Raw genomic sequence first — 25,099 nt, 5'->3', positions numbered from 1 at the left:
AAGGTATACAGCATAATGATTTGACTTACATATGAAATGATTATCACAATAAGTTTAATAAACATTCATCATCTCATGGATACAAAATTAAAAAAAAAACAGAAAAAAATAGTTTTCCTTGTGATGAGAACTCTTATGATTTGCTCTCTTAACAACTTTCATATATAACACATAGCAGTGTTAATTATGGGCTTCCCTGGTGGCTTAGTTGGTAAAGAATCTTCCTGCAATGCAGGAGACCTGGGCTGGGAAGATTTCCTAGAGGAGGGCATGGCAACCCACTCCAGTATTCTTGCCTGGAGAATCCCCATGGACAGAGCCTAGTAGGCTACAGTCCATGGGATCACAGAGAGTCAGACAACAACTGAGTGACTAAGCACAGTGTTAATTATATTTATCATGTTGTGCATTACATCTCTAGTACTTACTACAACTGGGAGTTTGTACCTTTTGACTGCTTTCATCCAATTCCCCCTCCCTCCTTCCAGACCCCGCCTCTGGTAACCACAAATCTGATCATTTTTCTATGGGTTTGTTTGTTTGTTTGTTTTTGCAATACAATTGACCTATAACACTATTAGTTCCTGTTACTCAACATACTGATTCCATAGTTCTATACATTTAAGATTGATCACCAGGATAAATCTAGTTATAATATGTCACCATCCAAAGATATTACATGGGTTTCCCAGGTGGTGCTAGTGGTAAAGAACCTGTCTGCTAATGAAGGAGATGCAAGAGAGGGAGGTTCAATCCCTGGGTCAGAAAGATCCCCTGGAGTAGGAAATGGCAACCCACTCCAGTATTCTTGCCTGGAGAATCCCATGGACAGAGGAGCCTGGTAGGCTACAGTCCAGGGGTTTACAAAGAGTCAGACATGACTGAGTGACTTAATATGCAAAGATATAGCATAATTATTGACTATATTCTCCACACTGTATATGTCATACCTATAACACATTTATTTTGCAACTGGAAGCTTGTACCTCTTAATCTTCCTCATCTATTTCTTTCCTCCCCCAACCCCTCTCTCCTCTGGCAATCACCAGGCTTTGTTCTGATGTCCTTTATCCTTCACATACACGTTTATTTTCTCTGAATAAGTCACTGGGATATTCCCCCAACGCATCAGTAATTTCATAATACCAACTAATACATAACACCTGCTAGAAGCCAAGCAGTATCCCAAGTGCTTTACATATATGAATTCATTCAAGGTTCATAACAACCCCGTGAGGGAAGATACTATCATTATCCTTACCTAATAGATGAGGAAACTGAGACATAGATTAAAAATGGCAAGGCCCAGGTTTCACAGTTTGTATGTGGTGGAACTAGTTTAGGAGCTCAAACAGTCAGGCCTGTGCTGACACTTACGTTATGACACTGTCTTATGAATCACTGCTACTGTTTTATTAAACAGCTGTTGAGTCTTTCTCAATGTGCTTGAATGTTATCACAACCCTGCACTTAATATAGTCCACGGAAGTGGCTTTTAATCACATTCTTCCATTCAAGAACTTGGCTGTTGTTTGATCATAGACAAGCCCTTTAACCTCTCTGCATCTCATTTTCTGAGTCACATTCTTTTCCATTTATGTCTGCCCATTTTGCTGGCCTTATGTCTGAAAATGATTTACTTTGTTGTGGTCCAGTCAACTGCTTTGTAATCAGTATCAATGGTAATTAGAAAAAATCAAATCCATCTGAAAATGATTGATTCTGTAGCTCTTGGTTGACATGGCCCTTAGTCACACTGCAGGTCCCAAACAAACAGATAGCTCAGGAGGGATCAACAGGAAGGGGGAGCTTGAGCAGAGCCAAAAGAGAGATGATACCCCAGCTGCTGAGGTGGGCAAGCAAAGATGGCTTCCATAAGCATCACTGTCATGTGACAGTATGCATATTCTGTAAGCATCTATGCTGAACCTGTTGTAATGGTAAAATGTACGGCTGAAATGTAAGTAACCTTGTCTATAAACACAGAGGGCAAAAGGAGGAGAGGGCAGCAGAGGATGAGGTGGTTAGACAGCATCACTGACTCAATGGACATGAGTATGAGCTTCGGGAGATAGTGAAAGACAGGGAAACCTGGCATGCAGCAGCCATGGGGTCACAAAGAGTCGGACATGACTGAGTGACTGAAGAATGACAACAATCAAACACACACATACATGCACAAAATTGGTTTCCATGAAGCTGTTCTATGATGAGAAAAATAAGTTTGACACTCTCTCTAGATCATCCTTTTCTTCAACACCATGGCTTTTCTTGTTTTTTTAATTAATTTATTTTTTAATTGAAGGATAATTGCTTTACAGAATTTTGTTGCTTTCTGTCAAACATCAGCATGATCAGCCATAGTTATACATATGTCCCCTCCCACTTTTCACTGTGAGCTTTAAAGGACTTATAGAATTATGTCAATTTTTTTTTTATTTATCAACATACCACACAATTCTTTCCAGAATCCAAATCAGAGTTTATTAGTACTGAGACAACTTCACAGAAAAGCTATTTACTGGTTGTAATGGATAAGGTGACAAGATAATATTTTCAGGTTTTAAGCAATTTTTCTCAATATATTTTCCACTTTCCTTTTCATCCATCCATCCATGCTCTGTTCTCCTTGCCTTGGGGGAAAGAGTCAGAGCATCTGAGCCAAAAAGACCTTATGAGCTTGCAAGCAAGTTTAGTCAGTCATTGAAAGAAATCTAAGCTCTGAACATTGGGGTACATGTGTCTTTTTCAATTCTGGTTTCCTCATGGTACATGCCCAGTAGTGGGATTGCTTCCCTAATGGCTCAGTGGTAAAGAATCCGTCTGCAATGCAGGAGACACAAGAGATGTGGGTTCGATCCCTGGGTTGGGAAGATCCCCTGGAGAATGAAATGGCAACCCACTCAAGTATTCTTGCCTGGAGAATCCCATGGACAGAGGAGCCTGGCAGGCTGCAGTCCACGGGGTCGCAAAGAGTCAGTACAACTTAGCAACTCAACAACAACAATGGTAGCTTTATTCCTAGCTTTTTAAGGAATCTCCATACTGTTCTCTAAGTGGCTATATCAATGTGCATTCCCACCAACAGTATAAGATGGTTCGCTTTTCTCCACACCCTCTCCAGCATTTATTGTTTGTAGACTTTTAGATGATCTGTGTGAGATGATACCTCATTGTAGTTTTGATTTGCACTTCTTTAATAATGAGCAGTGTTGAGCATCTTTTCATGTGTTTAACAGCCATCTGTATGCCTTCTTTGGGCTTCCCTGATAGCTCAGTTGGTAAAGAATCCACCTGCAATGCAAGAGACCCCGGTTCAATCCCTGGGTTGGGAAGATCCCCTGGAGAAGGGATAGGCTACCCACTCCAGTATTCTTGAGCTTCCCTTGTGGCTCAGCTGGTAAAGAGTCTGCCTGCAATGCAGGAGACCTGGGTTCGATCCTTGGGTTTGGAAGATCCCCTGGAGAAGGGAAAGGCTACCACTCCAGTATTTTGGCCTGGAAAATTCCATGAACTACAGTCCATGGGGTCGCAAAGAGTCAGACATGACTGAGTGAATTTCACATGCCTTCTTTGGAGAAACATCCATTTAGGTCTTCTGCCCACTTTTTGATTTTGATTGGGTTGTTTGTTTTTCTGGCATTGAGCTACATGAGCTGCCTGTATATTTTTGAGATTAATTCTTTGTCAGTTGTTTCATTTGCTATTAATTTCTACCATACGGAGGGTTGTCTGTTCACCTTGCTTATAGTTTCCTTCATTGCACAAAAGCTTTTAAGTTTAATTAGGTCCCATTTATTTGTTTTTGTTTATATTTCCATTATTCTAGGAGGTGGGTCATAGTGGTTTATGTCAGAGAGTGTTCTGCTTATGTTTTCTTCTAAGAGTTGGATGCAACCTCAATGTCCATTGACAGATGAATGGATAAGAAAGTTGTGGTACATATACAGTTCTAATAAGGTGGATAAACCTACAGCCTATTATACAGAGTGAAGTTAGTCAGAAAGAAAGACAAATATCATATATTAACACATATATATGGAATCTAGAAAGATAGTGCTGATGATCCTACTTGCATGGCAGCAAAGGAGACACAGACATTTTGGACACAGTAGGGGAAGGAGAGGGTGGCATGGTATGAGAGAATAGCATTGAAACATATACATTAACATATGTAAAATGGATAGATAGCCAGTGGAAGTTTGATGTGTGACTCAGGGAACTGAAAGCCAGTGTTCTGTGACAACCTAGAGGGGTGGGATGGGATGGAGGTGGGAGGGGGGTTCAAGAGGGAGGGGACATATGTATATTTAATCCTGATTCATGTTGATGTACGGCAAAAACCATCACAATATTGTAACTCTTTGTGACCCCTTGGACTATAACCCGCCAGACTCCTCTGTCCATGAAATTCTCCAGGTCAGAATACTGGATTGGGTAGCCATTCCCTTCTCCAGGGGCTCTTCCTAATCCAGGAATCAAACCCAGGTCTTCTGCATTGCAGGCAGATTCTTTACCATCTGAGCCACCAGAGAAGCCTTGAAAAGTAATTATCCTGTAATTAAAAATAATAAAATATTTAAAAAATTCAGCTCATAGAGGAAATAATTGCACAGGTAGATAGGACCTTCAAAATATAGAAAGAGAGAAGGCTTTTCCTCACACTAGAAATGGATTCTTCTAAGCTGGGGGAGAAGAGTGGAGACAAAACATAAGATTCTTGAATAGAATCAAGGACCTTTTACTTCATTTCGTAGCAGTTCTAGCAGGGAAGGATTAAGACTCTAGAAAGCAATGGCTGTGGGGTGTTTCTTGGCAGGCAAGTCTGTATGCAGAGTTGGCAAAGATTCCTGAGCCCCAAGAACAGTGGGAAAGCAGCCAAGGACTTTTGATGTGAAGGGGCCAGGAGAGTGAGCATCCCAGGAGTAATCTATATAGACCTCTGATTAATAACTAATAACTGTATGTTTGTCCTCTCATCACTGCTATTCACCCCAATGACCCCCAACATCCAGGCACCACATAAGATATTGACAGTGTGATACTGACAAATCTTGGGGAAAAGACCATAAGAAGTGACTGAGGTTAGTTTTTTCCCACCAGTCCCCCACCATTGAGCCCTTGGGGTTCAATGTCTGAAAGATAGATGTTATTTTAAAATAGTTATATTATTGCACAATAGAGATGGAGGTCTGAGGGTCATACACACTATAACACCTTTAAGGGTCAATTCTCCCAACCCCACTTCTTTATCATGTAGTGGTTCACTTTGATGTTTTCTGCTCTGGTCAAGAAAAAAAAATTGTGACAGAAGGGAATTTATCTCATACTTATAAAAAGGCTTGAATATCTGTATCTTAAGATTTTGGCATTAACTTTTACCCCTAACTCATATCCACATTCAGGGTGACACAAAGCTATACCCAAACAAAAGTCAGTTTCAGAATGTTCAACTTATTATCAGCTAGCTCCACCATAATTTGAAGTTATGATGCCAGGAAGTCTAGTTATTTCAAATCTGAAAAGAATATCGCCAAACCACACCTTTCAAAAATGTTATTAACATATGATTTTTTTTTTTTTTTTGCTAAACAAGGAATATGGGAAATGTAGTTGCATTCACAAAGAATGTATGGAGACTGCCAAGAAAGCAAATGATTTTTGGAAGTCACCCTTATTTGGAAATATTCAAGTCATAGAACCACGGTTGTTTAAACAAATTCATCTACCATATCTCCTTTAGAAAACATGTGCTTCCAAAATATATGAAAAGGATTGAATACTATGCTACTCAGTTCTATGATTTAGTTGAAAACAGCTCAGGTTAAGAAAAAAAATAGACAAAGCCTGCCAAGAATTGCAAGTAGCTTACTGTAGCCATTGTGATGTAGTGGAAAAAGCAAAGCCTCTGGAGTTGGAGAGAACTGTTTGTGAAGCTTGGCTGCACTCTTAACTAGTTGGGTGACCTTGGGCAAGTAACTTTATCTTCCCTATGATTCATCTGTAAAAATAATTAAATTATATTAAATGAGAAAACATATGTGAAAGTGCTCATTGAAGGATATTCCCCCCTCTAGGCCACAATGAAAAAACAGAATAGTTATACATGGTTATTATGATATAAAGTAAAAAATACATGCATGCCTTAGTATGAGCACAAAACTAGATGAGTTCTGAAAGGCTCTGAATAGAGCAAAGCAATGTAAACTGATATTTGGCCAAATGCAAAATTATAACTAGAGCAAGATACATTGAAATAAATTCTACTTATTCTACTTTAAACTGCTCCTATAAAAATCCTTTCTAAAGTCACTAGTTGCTTTATGAAGTTTGCTATGAGTGGGACATCTAGACAGTCTATTGTTTTTTTAAAATGCCAGGTGTTGCTATTTCTAAGGGAATTATGAGGAGAGTAATGAAAAATATGGGTTATTTCTATCCTTTTAGCCAGAATAAAACATCAGCTAGAGTCCAAAAGCAGCAAATGAGGTGACTCTTAGTGGAAGAAGACACTAGGGTTGATGGCAAAATTATAAGGTATTCACACAACTCAAGGCATTCTCTCAGTTGTCCAAAAACTTCATGATGTTCTTTGTGTTGAAATAATTCTCCCAAGAAACCCATGCTCTACTATAAGTGTTATAACCTAGGGGGCAAACTATGGCACATGGGTCAAATTTGGGCTGCTGTGTTTTTGTAAATAAAGTTTTATTGAAATACAGCCATCCTCATTCAGCTATGTGTTGTTATGGCTGCTTTTGCACTACCAAATTGAGAGGGTAGAACTGATATATATACACTACCATGTGTAAACTAGATAGCTAGTGGGAAGTTGCTGTATAGCACAGGGAGACCAACTTGTTGCTCTGTGATGACCTAGATGATTGGGATGGAGTAGGGAGTGGGAGGGAATTTCAAGAAGGTGAACATACATGTACACTTATATTGATTCATGTTGTTGTATGGTAGAAACCAACACAACATTGTAAAGCAATTATAGTCCAATTTAAAAATAAGTAAATAAATAAATGAGTGGGGGAAGAGAGTTAAGGAGTTGTGACAGAGACCACATGGTCCATAAAGACCAAAATATTTACTATCTGTACCTTCACAGAAAAAGTGTGTCAACTCCTGCTCTACCCCCTAACAACTCATTTGCTACCTAAAATCAAAGGCAATATATTTAACCTATCTATGGGATATTTTCACTTTTAAAGATGGCCATTTGTTGATTGCCTGGGTGAAAATGTATGAGCAGAGAAAGAGGCCTCCTTGTGCACTTTGCCCATGCTTATTCCTTTTCCAAAATAAAAGAAGTCAGCACTGTGGCACCCTATGTTGGAAAGTTTGCCATATTTTGAATTTAGTGTGACTGTAGACTTTGCATTACAACAGAGGCATGTGGAAGCTAATCTGAAGGTAGCTGCCTTTATTTCATAATTTTACTTAAACAAACCTTAGTACAGCCAAAGTCAGCTTTTCAGGGGTCTACCAATCCCTTAGATTTGCTCTGAAATAATTTGGCTGAAACACATTAGCTGTGTCACATTCTTTATAAGGTTTTGAAAACTTCTTAAATCATAGCAATGATATTTCTTGGAATACTGAGCAATGAGCTCCGGCACTGGTGAGCTTCATAAAACTTCCTCCCAAATCACCATTGACAGCCTGATTCAACCCACAGCTCATCCTCCCAAATAATGTGGTTTGAAAGATAAGGAATCCAAATGAAGTAAAATAGCAGCTGAAAAAACAGCAGAAGACAGGAAATCGGGGCAAAATCTCCATTCTGAGTATGCAAGACTTCAAGATGGAGTCATGCTACAACGAGTAATTCAAAAGCTATAACTTACATGTGTCAAAGGGTCTTTGATATAAAAATCTGGAGGAGAGAAAGTCAAGAAGATTAGTCTGGCTTTCTTTGTTCTTCATGGACATATTCCAAAATAAAGTTCAAATTAATGTCAGTTTTGGTTAGTTTTATCATGCCTACAACAAAAAATAAAGCATTTGCCATATTCTTCCCAATAAGTTGCAGGTTTGAAATATATTTTCAAACCAATGTGGTGGGGGGAGCTTCTTTTTAAAAATAGAATCAAAATAAATGCCAGTAAAGATTATAGTATGGCTACTGAGAAGAAGGAAATTTTAAATGGCAAATTAGTGTATCTTTAGCAACAGAGCAACATATAATGATATAGTTTCATACATTTCAGATAGCTCTTGCTCAGTTCTATATCTGGTTCTGCCATTTGGTGGTAAAGAATTTCACTTCTCAGTTTTTCTCTGTGAGAGGGGGAAAAAAACAGAATGAAAGTTATTCCTAGAATAATATGGTGATTTGAGGACTTTAAGTTCTAAATTGTGTTATAAGTGTATCCAGGTATATGCTGATTCTTTTGGAAGAAAAGAAAGTAAGCTTTTACCTCATTCCCTGGGGGTTATTTGCAAATATACTTTGACACAGAGGTGTCAGTTCAGGGCAATAGGACAAGTCCCAGCACACCAGAAGCCTCCCTATAGGGTCAGTAATTATTTAGGAGAGTCCAAGTAATGAAATTCCACTAGGTTAACAGCAATATAGTGATACATCTACCCACAGGATTAAGGACAAGGCTAGAGTTGCAAACTGGGCTTGTGTCCTTAAAGCTGAGCAGCCAGCTACTGATGAGGGGCCTTGAACCACCAGTGAGGAAGACATGAAAACTGAAACACTAAAGCCAGAGAATGGGAATATTACTGAGTCTTCTTGGGGTCTGCCCTTAAGGTAAATTTCATTTTGTCCCAAATAAAAAGACTTTGGTCTTTATAGGAGGCCATGTCAACTGATCATCAGGAATGGGGGCAATTTTAACCTACACACAGACAGGAGCAAGCAGAGGACTTTTTAATTGTAAATTAGATCATGCTAACCTGCTGTTCAACACTTTCAGTGGGTTCCAGTCACTTTTAGAATCAATCTGAAATCTTAATCATGGACCAGTATTGGCCCTACATGCTTTTCCATTCTGGCCACCTCTCTGACCTCAGGTCTTACTGCTTAAATACCTTGCTCCAGCAAAAATCTTCTTGCTGTTTTAGAACATGCCAAACTCATTCTCACCTCAGAACCTTCAGATTTGCTGCTCCTGTGGCCTGCAGTGCTTGTTCCCTGGACCTTTACATAGTTTATTACCTTAGTACATTAATGTCTTTATTCAAACATCACCACCTAAGAGTGGCTGTCTTTGATATAAAATTTACCCCCCATTTACTTCATATCACCTCATCCCGTTTTTATTTTCCTTCCAATAATTATCATCATGTGATCATAGAATACCTATTTGTTGATTAATTTATCTCTCCCTCACCAGATTACAAGCTCCATGAGGGCAGGAACTTGGTTTTGTTCAGTCTTTATCCCTGAGGCTTAGGAGAGGGACTGACACATAGTGGGCATTCAGCTGATATTGAATGGATAAATGAATTTTAAACAGATATTCAAATGAAATCAGCTTGTATAGAAATTTTTGCTTCCAGACTGTGGTAGACATCAAATATCTCAAACAGTCAAACATGGGACAATCAAATTTTAAATACTTCTGGAAAAGTTGATTCCCTAAGTGTCCTTTACCGTTCCACAATTTAACTCATGTTTTGATTTGATCCTACATGCAATCATTTAAGCTTGGATCCTCTTCAGTAGCAAGGCATAAGGTTGGTATAATGCCAATTATTGGTGTCAGAATATCCAAAAACCCTATTTTGGCAAGGCTGGAGAATGATGTAAATTTCTTTTGTTCAGAAGAATCCCAGAAAGAACAGACACAATTACTCGAGTCAAGCCTCAATTTATTATCCCCACTTAGAGCTATATAACTGCATACTCTTGCACTCGGAGTGACTTGTCACTTAATCAGTAGGACACTTTTAATCAGTAGTCCCTATTGTTTATGGAGTTTGTATGATGAACTGAATTAATCCACACACTTATTCTGGAGCACCTTAGAGAGAAAGTTGGAAGATTCTGGATGCTATCTAGGGCCATGGAATGAAGACTTTATCTGTATTAATAAAGGTCAATAGCTCAGTCAAGTATTAACAGTAATACCATTATTAGCTCTACTCTGTATGTACCTAATTTAACAAATATTTCCTGCATTATTTTACATTACTCCCTTTTGGGTTGTATGGCATCATCAATTCAATTGACATGAGTTTGAGCAAACTCTGTGAGAGAGTGAAGGACAGGGAAGCCTGGCATGCTGCAGGCCATGGGGTTGCAAACAGTTGGACATGACGAGTGACTGAACAACAACTGTCTTTTGGCATTACATATTCTACTCTGGTCGTATTGCACTACTCCTCTTTGTTGATTATTCCCTGTGGTTTTCTGCCTTAATACTTGTGCTCCTACTGTTTCCTACCTCATACTATTGTTTGTTTCTTTTTAATGTATCTAATGTCGACATTCAATCTTGCCATCTCCTGTTTGACAACTTCCAATTTGCCTTGATTCATGGACCTAACATTCCAGGTTCCTGTGCAATATTGCTCTTTACAGCATCGGACTTTGCTTCTATCACCAGTCACATCCACAGCTGGGTATTGTTTTTGCTTTGGCTCCATCCCTTCATTTTTCTGGAGTTATTTCTCCACTGATCTCCAGTAGCATATTGGGCACCTACCAAACTGGGGAGTTCATCTCTTAGTGTCCTATTTTTTGCCTTTTCATACTGTTCATGGGGTTCTCAAAGAAAGAATACTGAAGTGGTTTGCCATTCCCTTCTCCAGTGGGCCACATTCTGTCAGACCTCTCCACCATGACCTGTCCGTCTTGGGTGGCCCCACACGGCATGGCTTAGTTTCATTGAGTTAGACAAGGCTATGGTCCGTGTGATCAGATTGCCTAGATTTCTGTGATTATGGTTTCAGTGTGTCTGCCCTCTGATGCCCTCTCGCAATACCTACCGTCTTACCTGGGTTTCTCTTACCTTGGACGTGGGGTATTTCTTCACGGCTGCTCCAGCAAAGCGCAGCCACTGCTGCTTACCTTGGACTTGGGGTATCTCCTCATGGCCGCCCCTCCTGACCTTGAAAGTGGAGTAGCTCCTGTCGGCCCTCCTGCGTCCACGCAGCCGCTGCTCCTTGGAAGTGGGGTTCCTGCTCTCGGCCGCCGCCCCTGACATCAGCGTGGGGTAGCTCCTCTCCTCTGCTCCTGCAACATCACAGCCTGGTGGTCTTGGCCGAGGCCGCTGACACTGGGCGTGGGGTAGCCCAAGAAAAGAAGTGCAAAAAAGCAAAATGGCTGTCTGAGGAAGCCTTACGAATAGCTGTGAAAAGACGGAAAGTGAAAAGCAAAGGAGAAAAGGAAAGATACACCCATTTGAATGCAGAGTTCCAAAGAATAGCAAGGAGAGATAAGAAAGCCTTCCTCAGCAATCAATGCAAAGAAATAGAGGAAAACAACAGAATGGGAAAGACCAGAGATCTCTTCAAGAAAATTAGAGACACCAAGGGAACATTTCATGCAAATATGGGCTCGATAAAGCACAGAAATGGTATGGACCTAACAGAAGAAGAAGATATTAAGAAGAGGTGGCAAGAATACACAGAAGAACTGTACAAAAAAGATCTTCCGACCCAGATAATCACGATGGTGTGATCACTCACCTAGAGCCAGACATCCTGGATAGTGAAGTCAAGTGGGCCTTAGAAAGCATCACTAGGAACAAAACTAGTGGAGGCGATGGAATTCCAGGTGAGCTATTTCAAATCCTGAAAGATGATGCTGTGAAAGTGCTGCACTCAATATGCCAGCAAACCTGGAAAACTCAGCAGTGGCCATAGGACTGGAAAAAGTCAGTTTTCATTCCAATCCCAAAGAAAGGCAATGCCAAAGAAGGCTCGAACTGCCGCACAATTGCACTCATCTCACAAGCTAGTAAAGTAATGCTCAAAGTTCTCCAAGCCAGGCTTCAGCAATACGTGAACGGCGAACTTCCAGATGTTCAAGCAGGTTTTAGAAAAGGCAGAGGAACCAGAGATCAAATTGCCAACATCCGCTGGATCATTGAAAAAGCAAGAGAGTTCCAGAGAAACACCTATTTCTGCTTTATTGACTATCCCAAAGCCTTTGACTGTGTGCATCACAATAACATGTGGAAGATTCTGAAAGAGATGGACATACCAGACCACCTGATCTGCCTCTTGAGAAACCTGTATGCAGGTCAGGAAGCCACAGTTAGAACTGGACATGGAACAACAGACTGGTTCCAAATAGGAAAAGGAGTACATCAAGGCTGTATATTGTCACCCTGCTTATTTAACTTATATGCAGAGTACATCATGAGAAATGCTGGACTGGAAGAAGCACAAGCTGGAATCAAGATTGCCAGGAGAAATATCAATAACCACAGATATGCAAATAATACCACCCTTATGGCAGAAAGTGAAGAGGAACTAAAGAGCCTCTTGATGAAAGTGAAAGAGGAGAGTGAAAAAGTTGGTTTAAAGCTCAACTTTCAGATAACTAAGATCATGGCATCTGGTCCCATCACTTCATGGGAAATAGATGGAAAAACAGTGGAAACAGTGTCAGACTTTATTTTGGGGGGCTCGAAAATCACTGCAGATGGTGATTGCTGCCATGAAATTAAAAGACGCTTACTCCTTGGACGGAAAGCTATGACCAACCTCGATAGCATATTAAAAAGCAGAGACATGATTTTGCCAACAAAGGTCCATCTAGTCAAGGCTATGGTTTTTCCAGTAGTCATGTATGGATGTGAGAGGTGGACTGTGAAGAAAGCTGAGTGCTGAAGAACTGATGTTTTTGAACTGTGATGTTGGAGAAGACTCTTGAGAGCCCCTTGGACTGCAAGGAGATCCAACCAGTCCATCCTAAAGGAGATCAGTCCAGGGTGTTCATCGGAAGGACTGATGTTGAAGCTGAAACTCCAATACTTTGGCCACCTGATGCGAAGAGTTGACTCATTAGAAAAGACCCTGATGCTGGGAAGGATTGGGGGTAGGAGAAGAAGGGGACAACAGAGGATGAGATGACTGGATGGGATTACCGACTTGATGGACATGAGTTTGGGTAGACTCTGGGAGTTGGTGATAGACAGGGAGGCCTGGTGTGCTGCAATTCATGGAGTCACAAAGAGTCAGACACGACTGAGTGACTGAACTGAAATGAACTGAATGTATCTAACATACTTCTTCTAGTCAACTACAGGTCCATCCTTTCACAGAAGGGGAACCTCACATCAAAAAGGAAGAGAAAGTAAACAAATCTAAAGATCTGATCAGAAGATTTCATGGCTAAAACTTGTAGTAGAACTACAGTAGTAAGAATTTTTTATGACAAATCTAGCCACTGAGAGTCTTGGGCTCACAGTGAAATTCCATGAGGGTCCATCTCCAGTATTAGAGATCAGAGTGACATAGTTCTGTGTCACTCAGTTCAGTTCAGTTCAGTCACTCAGTCGTGTCCAACTCTTTGTGACCCCATGGACTGCAGCATGCCAGGCCTCCCTGTCCATCACCAAATCACAGAGTATACTCAAACTCATGTCCATTGAGTTGGTGATGCCATCCAACAATCTCATCCTCTGTCGTCCCCTTCTCCTCCCACCTTCATACTTTCCCAGCATCAGCATCTTTTCAAATGAGTCAGTTCTTCACATCAGGTGGCCGAAGTATTGGAGTTTCAGCTTCAGCATCAGTCCTTCCAATGAACACCCAGGACTGATCTCCTTTAGGATGGACTGGCTAGATCTCCTTGCTGTCCAAGGGAGTCTCAAGAGTCTTCTCCAACACCACAGTTCAAAAGCATCGATTCTTCGGTGATCAACTTTCTTTTTTTTTTAATTAATTTATTTTAATTGGAGGCTAATTACTTTACAATATTGTAGTGGGTTTTGCCATACATTGACATGAATCAGCCATGGGTGTACATATGTTCCCCATCCTGATCCCCCCTCCCACCTCCTTCCCCATCCCATTCCTCAGGGTCATCCCAGTGCACCATCCCTGAGCACCTTTTCTCATGCATCGAACCTGGACTGGCGATCTGTTTCACATATGGTAATATACATATTTGATTGCTATTCTCTCAAATCATTCCACCCTCGCCTTCTCCCACAGAGTCCAAAAGACTGTTGTATACATCTGTGTCTCTTTTGCTATCTCACATATAGGGTCATCATTACCACCTTTCTAAATTCCATATATATGTGTTAGTATATTGGTGTCTTTCATTCTGACTTACATTACACTTTCATTCTTACACAGTGAACTCTGTGTAATAGGCTCCAGTTTCATCTACCTCATTAGAACGGATTCAAATGTATTCTTTTTAATGGCTGAGTAATATTCCATTGTGTATATGTACCACAGCTTCCTTATCCATTTGTCTGCTGATGGACATCTAGGTTGCTTCCATGTCCTGGCTATTATAAACAGTGCTGTAATGAACATTGGGGTACACGTGTCTCTTTCAATTCTGGTTTCCTCAGTGTGTATTCCCAGCAATGGGATTGCTGGGTCATAGTGCAGTTCTATTTCCAGCTTTTTAAGGAATATCCACACTGTTCTCCATAGTCACTGTACTAGTTTGCATTTCCACCAACAGTGTAAGAGGGCTTCCTTTTCTCCACAACCTCTCCAGCATTTATTGTTTGTAGACTTTTGGATAGCAGCCATTCTGACTGGTGTGAGATGGTACCTCATTGTGATTTTGATTTGCATTTCTCTGATAATGAGTGATGTTGAGCATCTTTTCATGTGTTTGGTAGCCATCTGTATGTCTTCTTCGGAGAAATGTCTGTTTAGTTCTCTGGCCCATTTTTTATTGGGTCATTTGTTTTTCTGGAATTGAGCTGCAGGAGCTGCTTGTATATTTTTGAGATTCATTCTTTGTCAGTTGCTTCATTTGCTATTATTTTCTCCCATTGTGAAGGCTGTCTTTTCACCTTGCTTATAATTTCCTTCCTTGTTCAAAAGCTTTTAAGTTTAATTAGGACCCATTTGTTTATTTTTGCTTTTATTTTCATTACTCTGGGAGGTGGGTCATAGAGGATCCTGCTGTGATTTATGTCAAAGAGTGTTTTGCCTATGTTTTCCTCTAGGAGTTTTTTTCTTTTTTCTTTTTTAGACTTCTTTTTTTTATATATTTTCTGGTCTTACGTTTAGATCTTTAATCCATTTTGAGTTTATTTTTGTGTATGGTGTTAGAAAGTGTTCTAGTTTCATTCTTTTGCAAGTGGTTGATCAGTTTTCCCAGCACCACTTGTTAAAGAGATTGTCTTTTCTCCATTGTATATTCTTGCCTCCTTTGTCAAAGATAAGGTGTCCATAGGTGTGTGGATATATCTCTGGGCTTTCTATTTTGTTCCATTGATCTATATTTCTGTCCTTGTGCCAGTACCATCCTGTCTTGATGACTGCAGCTTTGTAGTATAGCCTGAAGTCAGGCTGGTTGATTCCACCAGGTCCATTCTTCTTTCTCAAGATTGCTTTGGCTATTCGAGGTTTTCTTGTATCTCCATACAAATTGTGAAATTATTTGTTCTGCTTCTGTGAAAAATACCGTTGGTAGCTTGATAGGGAGTGCACTGAATCTATAGATTGCTTTAAGTAGTATATTCATTTTCACTATATTGATTCTTCTGATCCATGAACATGGTATATTTCTCCATCTATTTTTGTCATCTTTGATTTCTTTCATCAGTCTTTTATAGTTTTCTATATATAGGTCTTTTGTTTCCTTAGGGAGATTTATTCCTAAGTACTTTATTCTTTTCATTGCAATGGTGAATGGAATTGTTTCCTTAATTTCTCTTTCTGTTTTCTCATTGTTACTGTATAGGAATGCAAGGGATTTCTGTGTGTTAATTTTATATCCTGCAAATTTAGTATATTCATTGATTAGCTCTAGTAATTTTCTGGTGGAGACTTGAGGGTTTTCTATGTAGACGATCATGTCATCTGCAAACAGTGAGAGTTTCACTTCTTCTTTTCCAATCTAGATTCCCTTTATTTCTTTTTCTTCTTTGATTGCTGTGGCTAAAACTTCCAAAACTATGTTGAATAGCAGTGGTGAGAGTGGGCACCCTTGTCTTGTTCCTGACTTTAGCGGAAATGCTTTCAATTTTTCACCATTGAGGATAATGTTTCCTGTGGGTTTGTCATATATAGCTTTTATTATGTTGAGGCATGTTCCTTCTATTCCTGCTTTCTGCAGGTTTTTTTTTTTTTATCATAAATGGATGTTGAGTTTTGTCAAAGGCTTTCTCTGCATCTATTGAGATAACAATATAGTATGTATCTCTCAATTCGTTCATGTGGTGTGTTACGTTGATTGATTTGCGGATATTAAAGAATCCTTGCATCCCTGGGATAAAGCCCACTTGGTCATGATGTATGATCTTTTTAATATGTTGTTGGACTCTGTTTGCTAGAATTTTGTTAAGGATTTTTGCATCTATGTTCACCAGTGATATTGGCCTATAGTTTTCTTTTTTTGTGCCATCTTTGTCTGGTTTTGGTATTAGGGTGATGGTGGCCTCATAGAATGAGTTAGGACGTTTGCCTTCCTCTGAAATATTCTGGAAGAGTTTGAGTAGGATAGGTGTTAGCTCTTCTCTAAATTTTTGGTAGAATTCAGCTGTGAAGTCGTTGGGTCCTGGACTTTTGTTTGCTGGAAGATTTCTGATTACAGTTTCGATTTCCGTGCTTGTGATGGGTCTGTTAAGATTTTCTATTTCTTCCTGGTTCAGTTTTGGAAAGTTGTAGTTTTCTAAGAATTTGTCCATTTCTTCCAAGTTGTTCATTTTATTGGCATATAGTTGCTGGTAGTAGTCTCTTATGATCCTTTGTGTTTCTGTGTTGTCTGTTGTGATTTCTCCATTTTCATTTCTAATTTTGTTGATTTGATTCTTCTCCCTTTGTTTCTTGATTAGTCTGGCTGATGGTTTGTTAACTTTATTTATCTTCTCAAAGAACCAGCTTTTAGCTTTGTTGATTTTTGCTATGGTCTCTTTTGTTTCATTTGCACTTATTTCTGCCCTAATTTTTAAGATTTCTTTCCTTCTACTAACCCTGCGGTTCTTCATTTCTTCCTTTTCTAGTTGCTTTAGGTATAGAGTTAGGTTATTTATTTGACTTTTTTCTTGTTTCCTGAGGTAAGCCTGTATTGCTATGAACCTTCCCCTTAGCACTGCTTTTACAATGTCCCATAGGTTTTGGGTTGTTGTGTTTTCATTTCCATTCATTTCTATGCATATTTTGATTTCTTTTTTGATTTCTTCTGTGATTTGTTGGTTATTCAGAAGCGTGTTGTTTAGCCTCCAACGCTGGAATTTTTAATAGTTTTTTTTTTTTCTGTAATTGACATCTAATCTTACTGCATTGTGGTCAGAAAAGATGCTTGGAATGATTTCAATTTTTTTGAATTTATCAAGGCTAGATGTGATCTATCCTGGAGAAGTTTCCGTGTGCACATGAGAAAAAGGTGAAATTCATTATTTTGGGGTGAAATGTCCTATAGATATCAATTAATATCAATTAAGTCTAACTGGTCCATTATATCATTTAAAGTTTGTGTTTCCTTGTTAAATTTCTGTTTAGTTGATCTATCCATAAGTGTGAGTGGGGTATTAAAGTCTCCCACTATTATTGTGTTATTGTTAATTTCCCCTTGCATACTTCTTAGCATTTGCCTTACGTATTGTGATGCTCCTATGTTGGTTGCATATATATTTATAATTGTTATATCTTCTTGGAATGATCCTTTGATCATTATGTAGTGTCCTTCTTTGTCTCTTTTCACAGCCTTTATTTTTAAAGTCTATTTTATCTGATATGAGTACTGCTACTCCTGCTTTCTTTTGGTCTCCATTTGCATGAAATATCTTTTTCCAGCCCTTCACTTTCAGTTTGTATGTGTCCCTTGTTTTGAGATGGGTCTCTTGTAGACAGCATATATAAGGGTCTTGTTTTTGTATCCATTCAGCCAGTCTTTGTCTTTTGGTTGGGGCATTCATCCCATTTACATTTAAGGTAATTATGGATAAGTATGATCCCATTACCATTTACTTTGTTGTTTTGAGTTCAAGTTTATACATCTTTTCTGTGTTTCCTCTCTAGAGAAGATCCTTTAGCATTTGTTGAAGAGCTGGTTTGGTGATGCTGAATTCTCTCAGCTTTTGCTTGTCTGTAAAGCTTGTGATTTCTCCTTCATATTTGAATGAGACCCTTGCTGGGTACAGTAATCTGGACTGTAGGTTTTTCTCTTTCATCACTTAAGTATGTCCTGCCAATCGCTTCTGGCCTGAAGAGTTTCTATTGAAAGATCAGCTGTTATCCTTTTGGGAATCCCCTTGTGTGTTATTTGTTGTTTTTCCCTTGCTGCTTTTAATATTTGTTCTTTGTGTTTGATCTTTGTTAAGTTGATTAATATGTGTCTTGGGGTGTTTTGCCTTGGGTTTATCCTGTTTGGGACTCTCTGAGTTTCTTGGACTTGGGTGACTATTTCCTTCCCCATTTTAGGGACATTTTCAACTATTATCTCAAGTATTTTCTCATGGCCTTTCTTTTTGACTTCTTCTTCTAGGACTCCTATGATTCGAATGTTGGGGGGTTTAACATTGTCCCAGAAGTCTCTGAGGTTGTCCTCATTTCTTTTAATTCTTTTTTCTTTTTTCCTCTCTGCTTCATTTATTTCTACCATTCTAACTTCTACCTCACTTATCCTATCTTCTGCCTCCGTTATTATACTGTTGGTTCCCTCCAGAGTGTTTTTGATCTCATTTATTGCATTATTCATTATTGATTGACTCTTTTTTATTTCTTCTAGGTCCTTTTTAAACATTTCTTGCATCTTCTCAATCCTTGTCTCCAGGCTATTTATCTGTAAGTCCATTTTGTTTTCAAGATTTTGGATCATTTTTGCTATCATTATTCTGAATTCCTTTTCATGTAGACTCCCTATCTCCTCCTCTTTGGTTTGGTTTGGTGGGCATTTATCCTGTTCCTTTACCTGCTGAGTATTTCGCTGCCTTTTCATCTTGTTTAGGTTGCTGTGTTTTGGGTGGCCTTTCTGTATTCTGGCAGTTTGTGGCTCCTCTTTACTGTGGAGGTTCCTCCCTGTGGGTGGGGTTGGACAAGTAGCTTGTCAAGGTTTCCTGGTTAGGGAAGCTTGCATCAGTTTTCTGGTGGATGGAGCTGGATTTCTTCTCTCTCCTTTCAAAGACAATGGCCTGCCTTTCTGGGTGCCTGGTGTCCTCTGCCAGTATTCAGAAGTTGTTTTGTGGAATTTGCTCAGAGTTCAAAGGTTCTTTCAATGAACTTGTTGGGGGGAAAGTGGTTTCCCCATCCTACTCCTCCACCATCTTCTGCATGCCCCTCAGCTTTCTTTATACTCCAACTTTTACATCCAACATGACTACTGGAAAAACCATAGCTTTGACTTATGGACCTTTGTTGGCAAAGTAACGTCTCTGCTTTATAATATGCTGTCTAGGTTGGTCATATCTTTTCTTCCAAGGAGCAAGCATCTTTTAATTTCATGGCTGCAGTCACCATCTGCCGTGATTCTGGAGCCCCCTAAAATAAAGTCTGTCACTGTTTCCACTGTTTCCTCATCTATTTGACATGAAGTGATGGGACCAGATGCCATGATCTTAGTTTTCTGAATGTTGAATTTTAAGCCAACTAATTCACTCTCCTCTTTCACTTTCATCAAGCGGCGCTTTAGTTCTTCTTCACTTTCTGCCATACGGGTGGTGTCATCTGCATATCTGAGGTTACTGATATTTCTCCCGGCAATCTTGATTCCAGCTTGCGCTTCTTCCAGCCCAGCATTTCTCATGATGTACTCTGCATATAAGTTAAATAAGCAGGGTGACAATATACAGCCTTGACGTACTCCTTTTCCTATTTGGAACCAGTCTGTTGTTCCATGTCCAGTTCTAACTGTGGCTTCCTGACCTGCATACAGGTTTCTCAAGAGGCAGGTCAGGTGGTCTGGTATGCCCATCTCTTTCAGAATTTTCCACAGTATATTGTGATCCACACATATTTTGTCATAGTCAATAAAGCAGAAATAGATGTTTTTCTGGTACTCTCTTGCTTTTTCGATGATCCAGCAGATATTGGCAATTTGATCTCTGGTTCCTCTGCCTTTTGTAAATCCAGTTGAAACATCTGGAAATTCATGGTTCACATATTTCTGAAGCCTGGCTTGGAGAATTTTAAGCATTACTTTACTAGTGTGTGAGATGAGTGCAATTGTGTGGTAGTTTGAGCATTCTTTGGCATTGCCTTTCTTTGGGATTGGAATGAACACTGACCTTTTCCAGTTCTATGGCCACTGCTGAGTTTTCCAAATTTGCTGGCATATTGAGTGCAGCACTTTCACAGCATCACCTTTCAGGATTTGAAATAGCTCAACTGGAATTCCATCACCTCCACTAGCTTTGTTCATAGTGATGCTTCCTAAGGCCCACTTGACTTCACATTCCAGGATGTCTGGCTCTAGGTGAGTGATCACACCATTGTGATTATCTGGGTCGTGAGCAACTTTTTTGTACAGTTCTTCTGTGTATTCTTGCCACCTCTTCTTAATATCTTCTGCTTCTGTTAGGTCCATACCATTTCTGTCCTTTATTGAGCCCATCTTTGCATGAAATGTTCCCTTGGTATTTCTAATTTTCTTGAAGAAATCTCTAGTCTTTCCCATTCTGTTGTTTTCCTCTATTTCTTTGCATTTATTGCTGAGGAAGACTTTCTTATCTCTCCTTGCTATTCTTTGGAACTCTGCATTCAAATTGGTATATCTTTCCTTTTCTCCCTTTCTTTTCACTTCCTGTCTTTTCACAGCTATTTGTAAGGCCTCCTCAGACAGCCATTTTGCTTTTTTGCATTTCTTTTTCTTTTTTCAGTAGTAGATATAATGGGTTTTATCTGTGTCATTGGGTTAGCCAAAAACATATTTCAACAAATAATTTTAACACTTGCATACAAAGTCAAATAAGGCACATTTCCTGCCATAAGGGGTAAAACAAAGCATATGAACTAACAATATAATAAATGAGATACATAATAAAATGCAACATGCTTAGGAATATTTCATCTTATTCCTCTTTACCTCTGTCTCAATTTCTATCAATGTCTTGTACATAACAAATGCTTAATAAAGATTCATGAAATTGAACTAAATTCAATTTTCCAAAGTAGAAGGCATATATTCAAATTCCACCTAGGAATAAATATTCTTTGTTCAATAAAGACTTGCTATAGTGTATGTGGAACACCGGAAGTTGGTTAACATTAATTTCAAGTGCTAGGTCAAAATGACATTGAAAAATAAGATCAATTTAGCCCTATGTGTAAACTGCTGCACTAAAATGGAAATTGAAAAATAAGGTAATAAGTACTTATGATGCAAAGTTTCAAGTAAGATATATGTTAATATATCCCAGCATCACGAAAACTATGTTTTCTCATCTCCATCATTTTAAAAATAAATTTTCTTGGATTAAAGGCAAATAGGAAATCTTCCACATTTCAGAGCCAGTTATCTTTGAAAATTCTAGAAATTCTTTCTTTCTTTTAATTTGGCTGTCCTGGCATGGCTTGCAGGATCCTAGTTCCTCAACCAGGGATCAAACCTAGGCCCCGAGACTGAAAGTGTTGAGTCCTAATCACTGGACTGCCCGGGAATTCCTGGAAATTATTTCTTTTTTTCATTGAATATGTAATAGGCTCATTACCATAGGTTACCTTGTGACACAAGAAGGAAAATGGAGGCTCACACTTCAGTACTCAATTTCTAAATTTATTTTAATGTAAAGTAAAGGATGGTAGAGAGATATCTTGAATGTACTCCAACTTCAGTATTTATTTTAACCTATAAATTTGTGAGGTACAGGGCTGGATTAAACCCTTTAGAGGCATTTAGCCCTGAAAAGATTACAGTGACTCCACTTTATATATAATATAAATTTTAAAATACTACAATTCATTGAACTTTACACTAAAAAGTCAGTTTTACTACCTGATAGCTTGAAAAATAATGAATGATGTACTATCAACTAACTCAAGACATTCTATTTTTCCCATAGTGACTATCTGAATGTCTTGTATAAAGTGATAAAACCAAGTTCTGCCACCCTGAAATTTGTGACCCAGTTTTATAAGCATGTGCTCAGACTATCTATTAGCACTTTGTAAGAAGAGACTCACATTGCCTCCTCTAGATTTATAATCCTAAGGACAATATTTCTTTAGTGCAATTCAGAGCTGAGGAACATCCAAAACTAAGCTTACGTTGAGCAGATGTGTGAAAGATATAGGTCTTATACTGGCTACCAGTACAGGCCTTCTGAGATGCTGAGAAGCCAGGTGCTGACATAGTGTGATTTGAGGGGTACCTTGGGGCAATCTGATCTTACTGACCTGTATTACTCACCATGTACTCAATCCTCATGGGTCTTCTTAAGGAGAAATGAACTGCTTATCTGGATTGAGGCATTCTGTTATATCAGAGGAATAACATCTGCAGGAATTGGTTTATTAAACTAAAGTATATTCTTTTGCTACCCAGTCAAGATCAATTCAACCATATGTGTAAGACTGGTCAACTGTGATGGAACAGGGATGGGGATGAGAGGAAAGGAAAGCTGAAATGCGGTTCATGTTTTAATTCTGTTTCAACGTGTTTTTTAGTTATGCTTAAGTGTAGCTGCCTTTTATAAAATTGAACTATTTTTAGAGGATGGTGTAGATCATAAAAGAAATACTCTTGCATGTGTCAACTCGCTCACAGATGAGCTAGTGCATGGATGGCCAATTACAGACGGCAAAGAACAAGAGAGCAAAAGAAGAGATTGAAAGGCACTCTATTTAGGAAAGAACTGGTCAGCAAAGAGGTGAAGGAAGTGAAGGGGTAGTTAATACTGCAGGAACTGATTAATTTTTCTATTGTGGAGGTTGAGTGAATGAGATAGATTCTTCCCTGGCTTTCGGGCAAGGAAAGACTGGTCCAGGAAACAGAGCCAAGTGCCACAAGATACATGAAGCAGTCAAGATGCTTCTTCTAGGGTAGCTAAGTTTTATGTGGAAGGTGGGGAGATACACAGGGGTTTAACTCTGGATGGAACTGTTAGAAGTCTAACTCAATAGCCAAAAAATGAAAACAGCCCAAATATTTATCAGTAAATGAATGAATAAACAAATTATGACATATACATATAATGGAATATGATTCAGACATTAAGAAAGGAACAAAGTACTGATACATGCTACAACCTGGATGAACCTTGAAAACATTAAGTTTAGTAAAAGAAGCCAGACATGAAAGGTTACATATTATATAATTCTGTTTATATGAAATGTCTAGAGTAGGAAAATCCATATGAACAGAAACCAGGGGCTGGGGAAGGGGAATGCAGAAGGAAGTACTTCAAGGGTAGGGGTTTCCTTTTGGGGTGATGAAAAATTTTGGAACTAGACAATGATAATGGGTGTACAATATTGTGAACCACTGAACTGTTCACTTTAAATAGTTACTTTTTTGTGAACTTCATCTCAATAAAAAAAATTAGGTTTTATTCAAATCAAAGGAGCTCTAACTTTCAATACTCAAGTCACTTAGTTCTTTTAAAGTTTGAGTGACATCAAAATCAGAAAATAATAACATTTAAAGATTAATGAGAAGAGAGGCTAATTAGTTTTAAGTCTATTTCTATATGCTTTTATTTACTTATATGCTTTAACAAAGAATAAACAAAAATATGTATAACCCGTAGTGATACTCAAAATATTTAACAAGTTGTACAGCATGGACATTGACCGATAAGGTACAATGCCAGCTGTCAACAACCAACAGACAAATATTTCCCTCACTTTATCTCTAATGACCAAATGTGATGGTTAATTTTATGTGTCAACCTGATGGGGTCACCAGGTACCCAGATATCTGGTTAAACACTGTTTCTGGGTGTGTCTGTGAAGGTGTTTCCTGGTGAGATTAGCATTTGAACTGGTAGAATGAGTAAAACAGATTGCCCTCCCCAATGTGGGTGGGCATCATCCAATAGAGCAAAAGGCACAGGAAAGGAGCATTTGTCCCATTTCTGCCTGACTGCATGAGCTGAAATACGTGTCTTCTGCCCTTAGACTAGGAATTACACCATTGGTTCCCCTGGTTCTCAAGCCTTGAAACTCTGACTGAATCACACCACTGGCTTTCCTGGGTCTCTAGCTTTCAGACAACAAACTGTGGAACTTCTCACCCTCTATAATCCCAAGAGCCAATTCCTCATAATAAATCTCATTCTATATATCTATATATATCCTATTGGTTCTGTTTCACTGGAAAACCCAAACTAATACACCAAACTACTGGGAAGCTTAGCTGAGCAAACAATGAAGCCATAACCGAGGCTCCATCACCTCCCCTAAGACACTGCATCTGATTTACACACCTAGTACCCAGAAGAAAATAAACACCTTCATGAGCACTGGTATTGAAAGCCATATCATATATGTTTGTAAGGTATTATGGGCTGAATATTTGTGCCCCCTAAAAGTTCATATGTTGAAGCCCTAATCTCCACTGTAACAGTATTTGGAGATGGGCCCTTTGGGAGGTAATTAGAGTAATTAGGAGGTAATTAGATGAGGTCATGAGGGCAGGTCCTTGATCTGATGGGGTTACACCCTTATAAGAGACATCAAGGACTTCCCTGGTGGTGCAATGGCTAAGACTCCGTGCTCCCAATGCAGGGGCCTGGGTTCCACCCCTGGTCAGGGAACTAGATCCCACATGCCACAACTAAGATCTGAGGCAGCCAAATTAATAAAATAATTAAAATTGTAAAAAAGAGACATCAGAGAAGTTGCCCTCCCCTCCATCACACAACTCTTAACACAGAAAGGTCATGTGAGCACACAGTGAGAGGGTAACTGCACGGCCTCAGAACAAAACCTACCTTGCCAGTATCTTGATGGTAGACTTTCCAGGCTCCAGAACTATGAAGAAGAAAAAAAAAGTTCTGTTTTTAAAGTCACCAAGTCTATTTCACTTTGTTACAGCAGCCTGAATGAAGTA

The 25,099-nt window shown here is 39.1% G+C and overlaps 2 long non-coding RNA genes across 2 annotated transcripts in view; both read right to left on the bottom strand.

The window, feature by feature from the left end:
- The window catches only part of LOC145537122 (uncharacterized), a 118,695-nt gene that overhangs the window by 10,350 nt on the left and 83,246 nt on the right, over positions 1–25,099 (bottom strand). The window contains exons 2-4 of the long non-coding RNA XR_014076228.1: positions 24,981–25,020; positions 11,033–11,240; positions 5,873–6,001 (exon numbers count right to left, since the gene is read on the bottom strand). This is a non-coding gene — a long non-coding RNA (uncharacterized LOC145537122). The remainder of the gene's footprint in view (positions 1–5,872; positions 6,002–11,032; positions 11,241–24,980; positions 25,021–25,099) is intronic.
- LOC145537123 (uncharacterized) lies at positions 21,722–24,881 on the bottom strand. The gene is made up of 2 exons (XR_014076229.1): positions 24,212–24,881; positions 21,722–23,419 (listed from the first exon to the last, which is right to left on the bottom strand). It is a non-coding gene; the product is annotated as an uncharacterized LOC145537123 (long non-coding RNA).

Source organism: Giraffa tippelskirchi, chromosome X (genome assembly GCF_054371585.1).
Source record: "Giraffa tippelskirchi isolate mGirTip1 chromosome X, T2T-mGirTip1v1.2.pri, whole genome shotgun sequence".
In the NCBI taxonomy this organism is placed as follows: Eukaryota; Metazoa; Chordata; class Mammalia; order Artiodactyla; family Giraffidae; genus Giraffa; species Giraffa tippelskirchi.
Note: the sequence above shows the minus strand (reverse complement) of the source record. Positions and strands in the feature narration are given on the sequence as shown.